Below are 5760 nucleotides of genomic sequence, written 5' to 3' on the forward strand. Positions count from 1 at the left end.
ACTCCTTTGGGTTTTCATTGTTTGAGATTTTTCCAGGCCTTTTGGTGAATAGCTGAGCTTATTAACCATTGTGTTAGTCCAGGTAGACCAGAGAAACAAATCCAGGGAGATTCACATATGTATAGGAAAGAACTTTATATTAAAGAGTGATTGTATATTAAGAAAACATCCCAACCCAGTCCAGATCAAGTCCATAGGTCTGATATTAGTCCATATGTCTGATACCAGTCTATAATTTCCTTTTCAGACTCACACAACACATGCAATGCCACCAAATACGGGAAGATCACAGGCCAATGGGTGGAAAATCTTGAGGATCCAGTGGCAGTCGAAGCACCTCAGTGCTGGCAGGGGTCTCCACGTGGCTCCCTAGATCCAGGGTTCTGGCTCCCTTAGTGTAGCTCCATGTGGCTTGTCAACACGAATGTCAAACAGAGAGAGAGAGAGAGTGTTTGTGTCCCACCTTCAGGGAGGAAGACAGGAGCTCCCAGCACCCTCAGCAGAAGGCCATGCCCACACAGAGGCCTCATTGGCTATGACCTAATTGACAGGCTAGACTCCACCCCTTCGCTCAAGTTGACAGGAGACTATATAACTGCCAGACCATTGGAACCAAAGTACTTTGGTATTTCCCAGGTTATTTTTAAACTGGTAGAATTCATGTTGAAATTGAGTGTGAGAAAGCACACAGTAGGGAAAACAAGTTCTAGTCCTAATGCAAGAAATGAGAGAGGGGTTTGAACCTTGAGTATGAGATTAATAACATTTCCCCTTATTCTTTGAAAGAATGTGTTGCAGGTGAAAAAACAACTTCCCTGAGATTTCAAGGTTTACACCCGCATTCCCTCCATAGCTGAAAGACAGAGCTGTTGAAAGCACAGGTCTTCCTATAGGGAGACAATCTGAGAATTAAAGCCAGTTTGTTGTAGCGCAGTGATTCATGTGCTGCCATGCTGCCAGGCATTGCACCGGGCACGTCTGCTGCACAAGACCTCTTGTTGAAAAACAAGAAGGTTACTTTGAGGACTAAGGTGTGCTTGACTCAAGCCATGGTCTTTTTAATCATCTCATCTGCATGTGAAAGCTGAACACTGAACATGGAAGACCAAATTAGAATTGATGAGTTTGCATTATGGTGTTGGTGAAGAATATGGAAAGTACCATGGGCTGACAAAAGAACAAACGAACCTCTCTTGTGAGAAATGTGACCATAAAGCTCCTTCGAGGCAAGAGAGGCGAGACTTTGTCCCATGTATTTTGGACATGTTGTCAAGCGAGACCAGTCTCTGGAGAAGAGTGTCGTGCTTTGTAACGTAGAGGGGCAGCGAAAGAGAGGCAGGCCCTCTGAGTTGGACGGACACAGTGGCTGCAGCAGCGGGCCGCAGACTTAAGGAGAATTGTGAGGACAGTGCTGCGTTGGGTCGCTCATAGGGTGCGATGAGTTGGGATGCTGGAAGCTACGCAAACTGTATTGAAAATACTGACCCGCAGGGCCATCGAAGGCCACCAGCCGCCCACACTAAAGCAGAATAGAAAGAGAGGCCTGGTGACCTACTTAAAAATTTAGCAAAGGAAAACTTTATGAAACACAACAGAGTATTGTTTGATTTGCTTGCTTTGAACAGGGAAAAATCATTGGAAGGGGACTTGAAGGTTGAAATAGAGGACCAGGACGAGTGAGGGAGGTCCCTAGAGAGATGGATAGATGCAATAATTGCAGGATGGATTTGAACTTGCTAGTGATCTTAGGATGATGCAGGACTGGTGTTCTGTATATCTGCTCCTGATTCAGGTCTGGTGGGCAAAAAGGATGATAAGCTCCACACACATGAATCCAGGTCTCAAAAATGCACTCAGAAACATCTCAGCACACAAAGAAATACCATCTTATTGTTAGAAAACCATGTACATTCAATAATAATTTAATAAAAAATCATCTAGAATAATGTAAGTCAATTACTCTATTTGAAGGAGACACAGTGGTGGGGTAAGCATGTGTTTCAGAGACATATCTGAGAACACTGGTATCCGAGGGCCACTGATCAGATAGGGGCCATTGAGATGGTCACTCATATTTCATGAGTCTTAGTTTCCTCATCAGTAACATGACAGTTGCAAGCGGACTGCAACTTCTGATGACCCCAGGGGTACCCGGTTCAAACTGAGCTCCTTAGGATTTTCATTGACTGATTGTTTGGGAAGAAGTTCAACAGGTCTTTTGTTTAATATCCTTCTGGATGGACTTGAACCTCCAACCTTCACTTAGCAGCTGGATGCTCAAACTGTTTACACCATTCAGGGACCCTCCTCACCAGTACTGAGCTAATCACAATAAGGATGCCGTTGTGGCTCAGTCTCCCATAAGAACTGATGCCTTTCTCTTCTTCCAAAGACCCTGTGGCGTAGGCCCCTCTCCCAGGCACAAGAATGCACGTCTAATTTTGTCAAATGCTTTTACTATATCTGTTGAGACGGTCATACAATGTTCTCTTTTATTGGCTAAATATGGTGAATTATATGAATTGGTTTCTCTAATGGTGAATTAACCTTAATTGGCCGGGATCAATTTCACCCATACATAGTGTAGTTTCTGTTTAATATATTTCTGGAGTCAACTTGACAATGTTGTGCTAAGAATGTTTTTGGTCCCTGATCTTCCAGCATTTTGGTGTATAAGTTTTTCCCCTTGAGCTCTATTTAGTATAGATGTTATCAGGAGAGCCCTGAGGTCATGGGGCTTCAGGCAAATAGTTGTCGCCCGCCTGACGACTGTCTACAGAAACTGTGTGATGAAAAGTGTGAGATAAGAGTCATGGGCCTTGGTGAGGTTTGGTGAAGAGCTAGAGAAATTAGTGCAATAGAAATATGTATGTATTGATTATCTAATCAGTGTACATCTCATCATAAAGCCTATCTCTCCAAGGGAGGCCCAGGGACCATTTTCCCCTCAGTTCTTTGTCATCCAACGAATTATTGATTATATTTCTAATCATAAGAAAATGCAACTATGTGCTTATTACTCACAATGCCAGAACCTATTTGCATGGAAACAATACCAATCTCTGTAAGGGCATGGATTGAATGTAGGTTGTGCCATTAGTCGCACTGCTACACCATCCACTGACTACCCATGACTATATGTTTCCAATAAATTCAAAAACCAAACGGACTGCCATCCAGTTGATTCTGACTCCTAGCAGCTCTGGGGGATAGAGTAGAACTGCCCTGGCTTTGGCTGTGGAGGCTGTAAATCTGTACAGAAGCAGAAAGCTTTCTCTTTCTACCATGGAGTGGCTGGTGGGGTCGATCTTTTGATTAGCAGTCCAACTGGTAGCCCCCTACACTATCAGGGCTTCCAAGAAGACACGGTGAACATTGCCTTATGCGTTGTGAACCAGGAGCACAAATGCAGATCTTACTGAGAGCGCAGAACAATGAAGGATATCTTCGTTTGTGGCGTTGTTCAATTTAGTGTTTGGAACTTTCTGCATAAATGTAGGCTTCATTAGACCATGTAGTAGTTACATAATTTTATGTCAACTTGAAGATATGTCAAAGCGTAGGGGTGGTATCCAAGCAGTCAATCTGGTTATAGCCTGATTGTGCCTCCTTGTGGGCTAGGCCTTCTCATAAGAAGGGCCCTGGGAACCTCCCTCCCTCTCCTCCACCCCCTTCTACCTTTCTCCTCCTGCTGGCCGGCCACTCTGAGAGCTGTGAGAGCCTGCCATGTTTCCAGCAACATTGGATCCACATGACTTTGCATGTCCTGTGATCTTCCTGCATTTTGCATCAGTATATGTGGCTAGGTGAGTCTAAAGAGGGACTTATGGACTAGTATTGGACTTAGGGACTTGAATTTGACTGGGCGTGGATGTTTTCTTGATATATAATTAGTTCTGGATAGAAAGCTCTTTCTTACACAAAGATGAGGGTCACTGGATTTGTTTCTCTAGGCAACCCAGCCTAGCACAGACCATAATCGTGCCCTTCATAGAATATGCTCTCCTTCAATGTCATCCACTTCCTGTCCTGCACACGGTCAGTGGCAGGGACAATCGATGAGAGAGCAGTCCAATTCAGGCAGTGTTCGTCCCTTAGACCATGACTTAATGACCATTCGGGGGACCACTACCACCCCAAACAGAGGCAGGAGAAAACATCAATCAGCAGGACAATTTGTGCTGCCAAGCAATGGCTGTGAAGATAGGCACAATCACCTCCAAAGGACTATCTGATGCACAGTGTGGAGCCCGAGGAAGGGGAAGGGGGAGAAACCTGGGTGCCAGCGGTGAGCAGAGGGCAAAGGGTGCCTGCAACCATGGGTAAAAATGACTGCTGCCTCTCAGTACCTGGATCACGGGCAATGATGCAGTCAGGATATAGATGGGCAGGAATCAAGGCGTGGGTGCAAACACGTGGCGCAAACACATGTTTGAACTCATAGTAACCCAGAGTCCTGGGCTTGTCTTATGTCTAACATGAGTGATAGTCACACAAAGATCAGCATGTCAGCATCATTTTGGAGACCTAATCTTGCATGATCTCATACAATCAACATTGTGCCAGCCAGTTGAATCTATCTGCTTGCCAATCTCCTTCTTAGAACTGGGGTCAGGCCATGGAGTCCTGACATGACCCACAGGCATAGTCTCCGAGCTCCTCGGGCAACTGTTTTGCCCCTTGTTCACAATGGAGGGTAGAGAAGGGAGTATCAAGGACCAAGGACCATAAAGGGCCTAGCCTTAGGTTCTGGCACCCTGCTGAGATGGCAATGACAGCCTCCATTGATCTCAGAGACCAGGGTGGGGCATAGAAGGTAAAAAGGATGCCCACAGAACTCTTAGATATGACAAACACACTGGGTGGAATTAATAGGACCTTAGAAGCTACACGGAAATAAGGAATCCTGGATTTGAAGACACTACAATAGAAGCTTCCATCCAAACTGCAGCCCAGAGAGGAAAAGGACTTGGGAGACAGGGGTGGGGTAGGGGAGGAGATGACAGACTCCGTAACTGTGAGAAATATCAAGATATTTTGTTCTCTTCATCTGTCTCCCATTCATATTTCCCCCTTTGCCTCCTTGAACGCAAGGAACATATGTATAGTTTCACAGCCTTTCCTTTTTCTTTTTCAAATCATTTTATCGGGGGCGAGTACAACTCTTATCACAATCCATACATATATCCATTGTGTCAAGCACATTTGTACATTGGATGCCATCGTCATTCTCAAAAAACAGTTTCTTTCTACTTGAGCCCTTGGTATCAGCTCTTTATTTTTTCTCCTCCCTCCCCTACCATCTCTCCATCATGAACCCTTGATAATTTATAAATTAGTATTATTTTTTCATGTCTTACAAAGACCTATGTCTCCCTTCACCTACTTTTCTGTTGTCTAACCCCCTGGGAAGGGATTATATGTAGATCATTGTGATTAGTTCTCCCTTTCTCCCCTACTTTCCCCTTCCCTTCCTGGTATTGCTACTCTCATTAGTGGTCCTGAGGGGTTTATCTGTCCTGGTTTCCTTGTGTTTCCAGCTCTTATCTGTACCCATACACAAGCTCTGGTCTAGCCAGTTTTGTAAGGTAGAATTGGGGTCATGATAGTGGTGGGGGGTGGGTGTGGGTGGGGGAGGAAGCATGAAAGAACTAGAGGAAAGTTGTATGTTTCAGTGGTGCTATACTGCACCCTGACTGGCTCATCTTCTCCCCATGACCCTCTGTAAGGGGGGTGTCCAATTGCCTATAGATGGGCTTG

The sequence above is a fragment of the Echinops telfairi genome, unplaced genomic scaffold (assembly GCF_000313985.2).
Source record: "Echinops telfairi isolate 266 unplaced genomic scaffold, ASM31398v2 ScPeMD7_3533;HRSCAF=4204_0, whole genome shotgun sequence".
NCBI lineage: Eukaryota > Metazoa > Chordata > Mammalia > Afrosoricida > Tenrecidae > Echinops > Echinops telfairi.